This window comes from Amblyraja radiata, chromosome 1, assembly GCF_010909765.2.
Source record: "Amblyraja radiata isolate CabotCenter1 chromosome 1, sAmbRad1.1.pri, whole genome shotgun sequence".
In the NCBI taxonomy this organism is placed as follows: Eukaryota; Metazoa; Chordata; class Chondrichthyes; order Rajiformes; family Rajidae; genus Amblyraja; species Amblyraja radiata.
This window is the reverse complement of record NC_045956.1, coordinates 92,289,839-92,304,756: the sequence shown is the minus strand read 5'-3', so window position 1 is coordinate 92,304,756 and position 14,918 is coordinate 92,289,839.

Genomic DNA, 14,918 nt, shown 5'->3' with positions numbered 1-14,918 from the left:
TAGTGTGATCGGGTGATCGATGGTCAGTTTGGGCTCGATGGGCCGAAGAGTCCGTTTGGATGCTGTTTCTCTAAACTAAACTAAAACTGATTTGACACCAGAGGTTAACAGAGTTCCAGTCTCACTGCTTATCTTAGGGAATCCTTTCTGAAAAGATGGCTTATGACAGAGTCTTTAGGGAATTTGTTCTGCTAGGTCTTTGCAATTGAAGAGCCATAATTTACAGCCGACAATCAGATATTTTTTTGCCAGGTTTTAAGCAATAAAACATGAATCCTAATAAATAATTCATTTGCCAGTGAATGCAATGTTAATGGTGTTTACGCACCATGTCCAAATAACAGGCAAATATAATTGTCACATTAATAGTTATGCTCAATATCTGAAATAGACAGGAATGCTTGTTTAACAATGGGAATAATTGGAATAATGTGGACATAGATGATTGCAATGTTACAAAAACAATCTAAATATGGTGAAAGCTGATATCTGTGCTTCTCTTTTGACAGTTCTAATTTACTTTGGAGCTACAAAATTACCAAACTCAAATTGCTACTTCACTTCCTGAGGAAAGGGTTTTCATATCTGAATAAATCATTAACGGAATGACATTGTAAATAACTTGTTCTATGCTCCCCACAGTCTAGTTTCAGTCAATAAAATACTGAATCAAGCACTTGCGCAACTAAACTTTATTTTGAAAAACACAACACAAATTCCCCTATACAATACCCTAACCACCACGGGTTTGATCCTTGTATCTGCTTGGCCAAGCACTTCTAACTATGTGCAAGCAGAGACCCTCCAAAAGGTCACACAGTCCCAAGCGTTCTTCCAGAAGATCGACATCGGACCTCGTGGGAGCTACCTTTCATAGGTCCCCGAACCCTGAGGGCCGAACCCCATGGGGGTGGTCTTTATACAGTCCAATAACAAATATCGATGAACACAGTACATGATAGACAGTTCCCTAACCCAATAATACAGTAACTAATACAATGTATCTGACGAAGTTTCTAGTTGGAAGTTAACAAAGATAAGCTACATAAATTACTTGTAGTGGGCGCTGTCCATGTAGGGGGCGCTGTCCTGTGCACGGCTGCCCAGCCAGCAGCTGTCTCTTTTCATCTTTTTATTTTTTATTTTAGTTAGTTAAGTGTTTTGTTTGGAGGTCTAGACTTTTTTATGTGGGGGAGGGGGGGGGGGAGGGGGACTGGAGCTCCGGTGAGCTGAAGATCGCTGAGGAAAACATCACGGAGCTGCGGGACTGTGGAGCGATCAGCTGCGGGCGGCGGCGCTGACTTTACATCGGGAGCCTGGGATCTCTAGATGAGATCACCAGTTGTGGAACTTCAACCGGCGCGGCCTTGTTGGCTTTGGAAGCCGCGGCCTCCAGTACGGAAGCGGCCATTCCAGGGTTCCCAAGCCGCTGAGAGGACTCTCCCGACGCCGGAGCAACATCACCCGGTGAGAACGGCCTGGAACATCGGGCCTCCGTAGAGACAACTGTAGAGGCCTCAATGGGCCCGACTATGGGTGAACTGGGGTTGGGGACTGGACTTTGTGCCATCCCTCATAATGGGAACCATTGTGGGGGGATGTTCTTTATGTTTAAAACTCTTATTAATGTTATGTCTGTATTCCTTCTTTATGTGCTGCAAAATGGCAAGAAGCATTTCACTTCACTACACCTAGGTGTATGTGAATGTGACCAATAAAATACCTTTGATACATTTGATACTTGCGAGGCAACTGAAGCAACAAGAAAAGGAAAAAACTATCACTAAAATTAAATCGGATAAGGGTGAGTTTCTAACACTGCCAAAGGATATTAATAAGAGGTTTGCCCAATTTTATCATAATTTATATACATCTAAAATAAATACAGATGTTAGTAAAATTACAAATGTTTTAGATAATTGCAATCTCCCAAAACTGGATAGTTTAGAACAAGAGGAATTAGGAGCACGGATTACTAGTGAAGAAATAAAACAAATAATAAACTCACTGAAAAATGGGAAGACCCCAGGACCAGATGGTTTTAGTAATGAATTTTATAAATGATTTCAGGAGTCAATTGTACCAAGATTACTCAATTTATACACGCAGGCTTATACCGAAAATAAACTACCAGAAACTCTAGCAGAATCAACAATAACGCTTATACCAAAAAAAGATAAAGATTTAGATGAACCGGGTTCTTATAGAGCTATTTCACTTCTAAATACGGATCAGAAAATTTTAGCAAAGATTCTAGCTAGAAGACTGAATAATTAGATTAACAATTTAATAAATACGGATCAAACGGGATTTATACCCAAAAGATAATCATTTAATAATTTGAGAAGGCTTTTCAATATAATGTACTCTCACAATGAGGACAATGAAGATATTTCAGTTACGCTGGATGCAGAGAAGGCATTTGATCAGGTAGAATGGCAGTATTTATACAAGGTACTCCAAAAATTTAATACTGGAGAGAATTTTATTAGATGGGTTAAACTACTTTACGATAAACCTACGGCAAGAATATTAATTAACAATATGCTATCTCCAAAATTTTACTTATCAAGGGGTAATAGGCAGGGTTGTGCCTTATTACCATTGCTATTTGCCCTTATGATAGAACCGCTGGCCAAAAAGATTAGAAATCACCCGAATATTCACGGATATAACACTAAGGACTCAAAGAATAAAATTTCATTATACGCTGATGATATTCTTTTATATATTACTAATACACAAACGAGTATACCCACCTTATTAACACTAATTGAGGAATTCGGCTCTTTTTCAGGTTATAGAATAAATTGTAACAAAAGCGAAATTACGTCTTTAAAACCACAGGATTCGAGAAACTTACTAAAATTCCCCTTCAAAATTGCAACAGAATAATTCAAGTATCTGGGTATTCAAATTACGAGAAGACACAAATCATTATAAAGTGCCAATTTTATGCCACTATTAAATAAACTGAATGATATGATTAAATTTTGGAAAACGCTTCTGCTCTCATTGATAGGTAGAATTAACGCTATAAAGAAATGACTTTCTTACCACAATTAATATATTTGTTTCAAGCGATCCCAATATATATTCCAAAATACTTTTTCAAAAAACTAGATTCTACTATCACTAATTTTATATGGGATTACAGAGCACACAGAACTCAACGAAAGCATTTGTGTAAACCTAAAGAAGTTGGGGGTTTATCACTACCTAACTTCATGTATTACTACTGGGCAGTGCATATTAAGAACATAATGTACTGGTTGGATAGTTCCACTCAGCAGTTGGAGTGGATAAGAATGGAGAAAGAGGAGTGCTATCCGCACGATATAGGAACGATCTTGCGCTCACCGATAAAATTGAATAGTATAATATATAAGAAGAATCCAATTATTCACAATACAATAAGAATTTGGAAACAAATAAAAGTATCCTTGAAATTAAATATTGTCGATCTCTCATCGACAAAACGTATCAACAATGGGATAGACTGGGGATTAGGAAAGTAGGAGATATGTATGAATTGGGCAAACTGTTATCATTTCAACATTTAAAATTAAATTTTAAACTGAAGGATAATCAATATTTTAAATATATACAGGTATGTGACTTTATGAAGAAGCATACACATAGATTTCAAACTATATTTTTAGACCCTTTAGAAGAAGCAATGAATATTAAGGCTGATTCACAAAAACTAATATCATACTTTTATAATAATATATTAAATAGAGAATTACCCTCAACAGAAGCACTAAGAGAAGATTGGGAACATGAGCTAATGATAAAGATCTCGAAGGATAGATGGGAAAAGTATCTGATGAACACACATAATTGTTCCATTAATGCAAGTCATAATTTAATCCAATTCAAATTATTACATAGACTATATTATTCAAAAACGAGGTTGATTAAATTTTACCCAAACGTCTCTCCCAGATGCGATAAATGTTTGTTTCAAAACGCTAATATAACACATTCATTTGTAGGATGTACAAAGTTGAATAAATTTTGGAGCGATATATTTGATATATTTACAAAGCTTTTCAAGTCAAGAATAGAACCTAAAATGGAATGGATTATATTTGGAATAATAGTAGAAGATATCAATTTAAATAAAGACCAAAACTTTTTTTTAATTATGGGTTAATAATTGGAAAGAAATTGATACTTAAATTTTGGAAAAATACAGCTATACCAACTGTTAAAATGTGGATTAGGAATATGATGGACATAGCACGCCTTGAAGAAATGAGACTCTGACTAATAGATAAATATGACCAATTCTTAAGGAGTTGGTCTCCTTTCATCGACTTTTTGGAATCATGTGATGCAGCGGTACTGTAAAGATTGCTGATTTCAGTTCATGCCGTGAATAGATCTACATCTCCGAATAAAGATTTGAAAATTTCTCTTTTAAGGGGCCTTCTCTCCTATTTCTACTTTCCACTTTTTCTTTTTTTATATACACACTTCACGTTTTTCTATTCTCTACCATCTATTTTTCCTCTTTTTCCCCTTTCCATTGTTTTCTTTTTCTTGTCTTGCTTACTTCCTTCTCAAAACATAAAACTAGAGGTTGTACATAGAATGGATTACGGTATGACATAGTTGGCACCTAAAATTAGGTTCCACTGTATTGTTTTGTACTGTATTAACTTATATTAAAATAAACAAAACAAAAACAACAATAAAAGATAAATTAAGCAGCATGTGTCTAGATATTCAAGAAACCCAGACAAGGCTCAACACTTAACCCAAACAACATCTAGCAAAGTAAAGCTTTGCAACATAATTTACAATGTGTATGTCTGGCTTGCAGTGACCCAATCTGTTTCATGCAATTTACACCTAATTGTAAGAATCTGCAGATGTCCCATTCTTTCCCTGCAGCTCTTATCTAGGCCTCAGACAAGCTGGCACCATTCAGCAGCGTGTCCTAGTTCTGCAAAAGGCACATTTAATTTGACCAAAATGGCCTAGCAGCACAGAAGCCTTTACTCAATTTTAATCTCCTGGCAGCTTCAATTTGGCCAGAATTAACAACATCATCAATATATTTTTCTCATGTGGAAGTTTCTGACAATGCCAGCATTTGTTGCCGATCCCTATTGAGCTGAGGATGCAGTAAAGAACAATTGTATTGGTATGCGCAGAGTCACAAATAATCCAGTCCAAGTAAAGACAGCACCTTTACTTCCCTGAAGGCAGATGTGAAAGTAAAGCAGTGTTACTGGTAAGAAAGTGGCCAATGCAATCAATACAAGTGGATTAAATCAGCAACATCCGTGATATGTCTGCACTAGTAAGATATGGAAGTTACTTTCACCTCAAAGTAACCCAAAGGGAATTAGTGAATTAAGTGGGTATTTGCAAAAATATGCTACTTTCATGGTTGCAGTTGTTGCAACTACATTTTCTATAATCCTGATTTATTCAATGATAGAAATGTAATGCACTCAGTTGCTGTGAAGACGTTTCAAATCCATATGTCTGAATGAACAGTTCAGAACCAAGAGTATTGGCCCAGCAATTTAACCATATCCATTAGTAAAAGAGTAATATCTATTTCTAATTATATACTTCTTGCCTTTTTGAAATAATCTTCCTGATAGATGGTTTCAAATCCATTCCCACTTTGACCAATGCTTAGCTGAAAATTAAGAAAGCTGCCACCAAGTGATAACATTTCATAAAACCTCGATTATTTTGGGGGGGGGGGAGAGTGATGAAGGGGGTGAATTAACATGCCAGAATTGACATATGTTGAGAGGAAATCTCCTCATTAGGACATACAAATGCCCTAGTGAAGCAGCCTTCATTTAACTTTCAGTTATGGGCCTGTCCCACTTGGCGATTTTTTAAGCAACTGCCAGGGACTGCCATAGACGACTGTCATAGACAATTTCAGCAGGTCGCCGAAAAACTAACAACAACCTACATCATCGTGGTGACAACCTACGACAGCACCTACATCAGGAGAAGTTAAGCTACGCTCATTGGCGCCAAACCCACTGTCGTTGAAAAATTTTCAACAAATTTAGCAGCGACCAGAAAAACTGAGGAGACTACTCTCGGTGACCTCCGGCGAACATGTGGCGACAAACTACTCACCTGTAGTTGCCTAAAAAATCGCCTAAATGGAACAGGCCCATTAGGCACAAATGGAAATTGGAACATTGTGGCAGCTAGCCTGTTGTGAGAAGTTGGGAAACTGCTAATCAAGGTCCTCTCTTAGGGGAGAATTCTGATAGCTAAAGAAGTCTAGTCGGGCTTTCAGACAGCCTGCGACTAGTACTGGCTCCTTGTAGTCCCACAGGGATTGCCCAGGAAAATATCACCAGTCAATATTCTCAACAGCTTTCAGTTGTCCCGCTGAGGAGTAATGGTTTGGCCTCTTCTCCTCTGGCTGAAAGAGTGTTGCGCTTTTGATGTACGAACATTAAGAGCTGTTTCTAGAGGCCGTATCCTGTGGGTGAAATACTGACAACTCAGAGAATCATAATACATCAATAGGGACTGCTGTGCTAAAGGTGGCAATGTCAGTTTCAGAGCAGATTGACGACAACAAAGTCTGACAACGCTGCTCTATGAACCTCACAATTGAAGTGTTCCACAACACTGCTTTAAATGCCGACAAAAAGGCATGAAGTTAGAGAACAATAACCATTCTCAGAGCAATAACCTCATTCAGAAGCACAGAAGATTCACACCACTGACGGAGACTGTTTGACCTGTGCAGCCTGCACAATGTGTGTGTTAGTACAAACCAGGGTCCTACTAACCCACCTGAGCCCTGTAAGCTTGGAAATTCTTTCCTTTCAAATTAATTCAGTTCAATCTGACCACTATAGTTGAATCTACCTCCACTAATATGGAAATTCCAGGCCCAAACCCGTCACAACACAAAAATGGTTCTCCTCAAACGGCAGATGGAGGAAAGTAAAATCAAACGAGCCTCTTGAAAAATGTAGAGGGTGCAGGAGAGAATTTTAAAAATAATTATAAGAAAGATATTGTCAAGCTTGAAAGGATTCAGAAAAGATTACGTAGATGTTGCCAGGACTAGAGGGTGTGAGCTATAGGGTAAGGTTGAGGAGGCTGGGTCTCTATTCCATGGAGCATAGGAGGATGAGGGGAGATCTTATAAAGGTGTATAAAATCATGTGAGGAATGCATCGGATAGATGCACAGAGTCTCTTTCCCAGAGTAGGGGAATCGAGGACCAGAGGATAGAGGTTCAAGGCGAAGAGGAAAAGATTTAATAGGAATCCGAGGGGTAACTTATTCACACAAAGGGTGGTGGTTGTATGAAACAAGCTGCCAGAGGAGGTAGTTGAGGCTGGGACTATCCCATCATTTAAGAAACAGTTGGGCAGGGACTTGGATAGGACAGGTTTGGAGGGTTATGGACCAAGAGCAGGCAAGTGGAACTAGTGTAGCTGGGACATTGTTGGCCGGTGTGAGCGAGTTGGGCTGAAGGGCCTGTTTCCACACTGTATTATGCTATGACTCTATGACTCTAACACAAAGTTATTGGAATATCTGTGCGGGTCAGGCAGCATCTCTGGAGAACATAGATAGGCGACGTTTCAGGTTGGGACCCTTCTTCAGACTGAAGAAGAAGCCGACTGGACAGAGCGACGAGAGAAGCAGGTGGTGGTGGTCGAGCAGGGAGTGGATAATGCCACCGCAAGCAACAGCAGCAGGTGAGAAGGCTCGCTGGTGCACCTTGCGAGTCCGGAGTGGGGTTGGAAGCCGGGGCTCTAAACGGCCAAGGAGACGGTGGGAGCCGGGAATGTGTCGGCAGGTCATTCAATTCACATTCAGTTTGCAATGCCATCTGCGGGGAGGGAGGAGGGGGGGGGGGGGGGGGGGGGGGGGGGGGGGTGGACCATCTGTTGCAGGAAAATCGGTGTCCAACCTGTACATGATTACAATCAAGCCGCCCACTGTGTACAGATAAAAGGATAAAAGGGAAAGCGGTCAGTGCAAAATAAAGTCTAATAAAGTCCAATTAAAGATAATCCGAGGGTCTCCAATGAGGTAGATGGTAGGTCAGGACCGCTCTCTAGTTGGCGATGGGATGGTTCGGTTGTCTGATAACAGCTGGGAATAACTGCTACATGCTGGTTCTACACAAAGCCATGTACATTCCTGACCTGAAAATATCTACGTCCTTCCTTGTCACTGGGTCTAAATACTGGAACTGCCACAAACATCACAATGAAATTAGAAACACAGAGACATGAAAAAATAGGTGCATGAGTGGGCCATTCGGCCCTTCGAGCCAGCAAAGCAAGCCATTTAATATGATCATGGCTGATCATCTGAAATCAGTACCCCGTTCCTGCTTTTTCCCCATATGCCTTGATTCCTTTAGTCCTAAGAGCTAAATCTAACACACACTTGAAACCATCCAGAGAATTGGCCTCCACCGCCTTCTGTTGCAGAGAATTCCACAGATGCACTACTCTCTAGGTGAAAATGTTTTTCCTCATCTCAGTCCTAAATGGCCTACCCCTTATTCTTAAACTGTGACCCCTAGTTCTGGACTCCCCCAACATGGGGAACATTTTTCTTGCATCTGCATATAGCTTGCCCATTCCTTTAATAATTTTAGATGTTTCTATAAGATACCCTCTCTTCCTTCTCAATTCCAGTGAATACCAGCCCAGTTGACCTATTCTTTCATCATATGTCAGTCCCGCCATCCCAGGAACTAATCTAGTGAACCTACGCTGCACTCCCTCAATAGCAATAATGTCCTTCCTCAAATTTGAACAACATTGCACACAATACTCCAGGTGCGGTCTCATCAGGGCCCTCTGCAACTGCAGTAGGACGTCCTTGCCCCTAAACTCAAAACCTCTCGCAATGAAGGCCAACATGTCATTAGCTGTCTTCACTGCCTGCTGTACCTGCATGCTTACTTTCTGTGACTGATGTACAAGCACACCCAGGTCTCGTTGCACCTCCCCTTCTCCTAATCTGACACCATTCTGATAATAATCTGCCTTATTGTTCTTGCCACAAAAGTGGATAACCTCACATGTATCCACATTACACTGCATCTACCATGCATCTGCCATTCATCTGCCCACTCACCCAACCTATCTGTCACCCTGCAGCCACATAGCATCCTCCTTGCAGCTCACACTGCCCCCCAGTTTTGTGTCCTACCTTTGTGAAATTATCTTCGCCAGAGGCCTGCAGTGGGTCAAGAGGGAGGCTCAACAGCTTGTCAATGGCGCTTCCTTACAGGTAATAAATATTGTCCTAGCTAGTGTTGTCCAGATCTAAAAATATATATGTAATTATACCACTGGACAAAATGTTTAGTGACATTTAAAAATATATTTTTACTTTATTTTAGAACAAACATAGAACGTGGAAGAGTATAGAGCAGGAGGCCCACCATATCGTCATCTACCATGATACCAATTTAAACTAATCACATTTGCCTGCATATAGCCTAATGTCCTCTATACCCTGCCTATTAACATCTGTCTAAATGCCTTTTAAGCATTGCTATCACATCTGCTCCTACCACACCCTCTGGCTGCCTATTCCAGGCATCTACCACTGTGCATAACAATAACGTGCACGTTTTATTTGAACTTTAACCCTATCACTTTAAAACTGCTATTTGAAATAGTCACCGTGTGTAGAGAGAATCTGAATGTCTGCCCCTCATAATTGTATAAACATCTATCAGGTGGATCTATCAGATGAATTAGGTGCAGAGATAACAACAAAAGACATTGTGGAGACTATTAAATCACTGAAAAGTGGAAAAAAGCCAGGTCCAGGCGGGTTAAGTAGTGAATTTTATAAACAATTAATTGACCCAATATCTCCACGCTTACGAGCCCTTGGAGCCGTTGGTGCGAGGAGGAGCTACCTGGAGCTGTGAGTATAAAAACAGCGCGGGGCTTGCTTCTACAGAGGCCCGGGGAGCCGTTGGTGCGAGGAGGAGTTACCCAAATCTGCAACGTTCCATCTCACTTCCAGAGAAGGAGTATGGTGGAAGCCTCTGATTGGTGGAAGAGGACCAGAGGAAGCAGCTGATTGGCTTGTATCCCGTGTAAGGCTTTATTGTATTCGAATAAGGGGGAGAATGAGGGCCAGGGCCGTTTACTGTTCTGGATGTCAGATGTGGGAGGTCATGGAGTCTGAGTGCCCTCCAGACGTCCACATCTGCGCCAGGTGCATCGAGATGGGGCTCCTAAGGGACCGTGTTAGGAACATGGAGCAGCAACTCGATGACCTCTGTCTGCTCAGGGAGAGCGAGGAGGTCATAGAAAGAAGTTACAGGGAGGTGGTCACTCCAAGACCACGGGAGACAGAAAACTGGGTCACAGTTAGGAAGGGCAATGGGCAGAGGCAGGGACCGGTGAGTACCCCGGTAGCTGTACACCTTGAAAATAAGTACTCATGTTTGAGTAAGGGTGGGGGAGACAGCCTACCTGGGGGCAGCAACAGCGGCCGGGCCTCTGGCACAAATACCGGTGATGTTGCTCAGAAGGGTAAGGAAAAGAAGAGGAGGGCAATTGTAATAGGGGACTCTATAGTCAGGGGGTCGGATAGGCGATTCTGTGGACGCAGACAGGAGACCCGGGTGGTAGTTTGCCTCCCTGGTGTCAGGGTCAGGGATGTGTCTGAACGTGTCCAAGAAATCCTGAAATGGGAGGGAGAGGAGCCTGAGGTTGTTGTACATATAGGTACCAATGACATAGGTAAAAAAAGAGAAGAGGTCCTGAAAGAAGAATTTAGGGAGTTAGGTAGAGAGTTAATGAGAAGGACTGCAAAGGTAACAATCTCAGGATTACTGCCTGTGCCACGTGACAGTGAGAGTAGGAATGGAGCGAGGTGGAGAATAAATGCTTGGATGAGGGAATGGTGCAGTGGGTATGGATTCAAGTTTCTGGATCATTGGGACCTCTTTTGGGGAAGGTGCGACCTGTACAGAAAGGACGGGTTGCACTTGAACTCGAGGGGGACCAATATCCTGGTGGGGAGATTTGCAAAGGCTACTGGGGAGACTTTAAACTAGTATGGTTGGGGGAGGGACTCGAATTGGGAAAGCTAGCAGTCAGTGTGAGAGGCAGGAGGCAGAGAATGGTAGCACTCTGACCCAAAATGTAGGGGAGAGAGAAGAGAAAGACAATAAACAGAGAATAAGAGAGGGTGGGTTTCTTAAATGTGTATACTTTAATGCTAGGAGCATTGTAAGAAAGGTGGATGAATTTAGAGCCTGGATTGACACCTGGAAGTATGATGTTGTGGCGATCAGTGAAACATGGTTGCAGGAGGGCTGTGATTGGAAACTAAGTATTCCAGGATTTCGTTGCTTCAGGTGTGATAGAATTGGAGGGGCAAGAGGTGGAGGTGTTGCATTGCTTATCAGGGAAAATATTACAGCAGTGCTTTGGCAGGATAGATTAGAGGGCTCGTCTAGGGAGGCTATTTGGGTGGAACTGAGAAATGGGAAAGGGGTAGCAACACTTATAGGGGTGTGTTATAGACCGCCAAATGGGGAGCGAGAATTGGAAGAGTAAATATGTAAGGGGATTGCAGATATTAGTAGTAAGCACAAGGTAGTGATTGTGGGAGATTTCAATTTTCCACACATAGACTGGGAAACACATTCTGTAAATGGGCTGGATGGGTTGGAGTTTGTAAAATGTGTGCAGGATAGTTTTTTGCAGCAATACATAGAAGTACCTACTAGAGAAGGGGCGGTGCTGGACCTCCTGTTAGGAAATGAGACGGGTCAGGTGGCAGAGGTATGCGTTGGGGAACAGTTCGGGACCAGTAATCACAATACCATTAGTTTCAATATAATTATGGAGAGGGTCAGAACTGGACCTAGGGTTGAGATTTTTGATTGGAGAAAGGCTAACTTTGAGGAGATGCGAAAGGATTTAAAAGGAGTAAATTGGGACAGTTTGTTTTATGGGAAAGATGTGGAAGAGAAATGGATGACATTTAAAGGTGAAATTTTAAGAGTACAGAATCTTTATGTCCCTGTTCGGTTGAAAGGAAATAGTAAAAATTGGAAAGAGCCATGGTTTTCAAGGGAAATTGGACACTTGGTTTGGAAAAAGAGAGAGATCTACAATAATTATAGGCAGCATGGAGTAAATGAGGTGCTTGAGGAATATAAAGAATGTAAAAAGAATCTTAAGAAAGAAATTAGAAAAGCTAAAAGAAGATATGAGGTTGCTTTGGCAAGGAAGGTGAAAGTAAATCCAAAGGGTTTCTACAGCTATATTAATAGCAAAAGGATAATGAGGGATAAAATTGGTCCATTAGAGAGTCAGAGTGGACAGCTATCTGCAGAGCCAAAAGAGATGGGGGAGATATTGAACAATTTATTTTCTTCGGTATTCACCAAGGAGAAGGATATTGAATTATGTGAGGTAAGGGAAACAAGTAGCGTAGCTATGGAAACTATGAGATTCAAAGAAGAGGAAGTACTGACACTTTTGAGAAATATAAAAGTGGATAAGTCTCCAGGTCCGGACAGGATATTCCCTAGGACATTGAGGGAAGTTAGTGTAGAAATAGCAGGGGCTATGACAGAAATATTTCAAATGTCATTAGAAACGGGAATAGTGCCGGAGGATTGGCGTACTGCGCATGTTGTTCCATTGTTTAAAAAGGGGGCTAAGAGTAAACCTGTTAGTTTGACATCAGTGGTGGGCAAATTAATGGAAAGGATACTTAGAGATAATATATATAAGCATCTGGATAAACAGGGTCTGATTAGGAACAGTCAACATGGATTTGTGCCTGGAAGGTCATGTTTGACTAATCTTCTTGAATTTTTTGAAGAGGTTACTCGGGAAATTGATGAGGGTAAAGCAGTGGATGTTGTATATATGGACTTCAGTAAGGCCTTTGACAAGGTTCCTCACGGAAGGTTGGTTAAGAAGGTTCAATTGTTAGGTATTGATGATGGAGTAGCAAGATGGATTCAACAGTGGCTGAATGGGAGATGCCAGAGAGTAATGGTGGATGGTTGTTTGTCAGGTTGGAGGCCAGTGACTAGTGGGGTGCCACAGGGATCTGTGTTGGGTCCGCTGTTGTTTGTCATGTACATCAATGATCTGGATGATGGTGTGGTAAATTGGATTAGTAAGTATGCAGATGATACTAAGATAGGTGGGGTTGTGGATAATGAAGTAGATATTCAAAGTCTACAGAGAGATTTATGCCAGTTGGAAGAGTGGGCTGTAAGATGGCAGATGGAGTTTAATGCTGATAAGTGTGAGGTGCTACATCTTGGCCGGACAAATCAAAATAGGACGTACATGGTAAATGGTAGGGAATTGAAGAATGCAGGTGAACAGAGGGATCTGGGAATAACTGTGCACAGTTCCCTGAAAATGTAATCTCATGTAGATAGGGTGGTAAAGAAAGCTTTTGGTGTGCTGGCCTTTATAAATCAGAGCATTGAATATAGAAGTTGGGATGTAATGTTAAAATTGTACAAGGCATTGGTGAGGCCAATTCTGGAGTATGGTGTACAATTTTGGTCGCCTGATTATAGGAAGGATGTCCACAAAATAGAGAGAGTACAGAGGAGATTTACTAGAATGTTGCCTGGGTTTCAGCAACTAAGTTACAGAGAAAGGTTGAACAAGTTAGGGCTTTATTCTTTGGAGCGCAGAAGGTTAAGGGGGGACTTGATAGAGGTCTTTAAAATGATGAGAGGAATAGACAGAGTTGACGTGGATAAGCTTTTCCCACTGAGAGTAGGGAAGATTCAAACAAGGGGACATGACTTGAGAATTAAGGGACAGAAGTTTAGGGGTAACATGAGGGGGAACTTCTTTACTCAGAGAGTGGTGGCTGTGTGGAATGAGCTTCCAGTGAAGGTGGTGGAGGCAGGTTCATTTTTATCATTTAAAAATAAATTGGATAGTTATATGGACGGGAAAGAAATGGAGGGTTATGGTCTGAGCGCAGGTATATGGGACTACGGGTGAATATGTGTTCGGCACGGACTAGAAGGGTCGAGATGGCCTGTTTCCGTGCTGTAATTGTTATATGGTTATATGGTTATATTCAAGCATTTAAAGAACAGACTTTACCACAAACCCTTGCCGAATCAGGTATTACATTGATTCCAAAAAAAAGATAAAAACCTTGAGGAGCCTGGATCATATAGGGCAATAGTCCTTTCAAATACGGACCAGAAGATATTAGCTAAGACTCTGGCACGTAGATTAAGCTTGGTTATTAGTAAATTAATACATCCAGATCAAACTGGGTTTATACCTAATCGACATTCGTTTTATAATTTGAGACGTTTGTTTAATATAATATACTCGCATAGAACGACAAACGAAGATCTAACAATTATTTCTCTAGACGCAGAAAAAGCTTTCGACCAAGTGGAATGGGCTTATCTTTTCACAGTGTTGGAAAAATTCCAATTAGAAGAAAACGTAATTTCATGGGTGAATCTGTTATACACTAATCCAACAGCCAGAATACTGACAAACCAAATGCTTTCACCTAAATTTCATTTATCCAGGGGTAACAGACAAGGATGCGTCCTTTCACAAATGTTATTTGCTTTAGCCATAGAACCCCTTGCTGAGAGTATTAGGTCACATTCGGGCATTCATGGATATAATACTAAATATACCAGCAATAAGATTTTGTTATATGCAGATTATGTACTTTTATACATTACTAATTCCCAAGTTAGCATCCCAAATGTACTAAATGTTATAGAATAATTTGGTGCTTTTTCAGGTTATAGAATAAATTGGAATAAAAGTGAAATTATGCCAATAAAAGCTCAAGACCCTTCTCAACTCCAAAAATTTCCCTTCAGAATTGTTACTTTAAAGTTTAGATATCTCAGAGTTTACGTGACTAGAAAACACTCC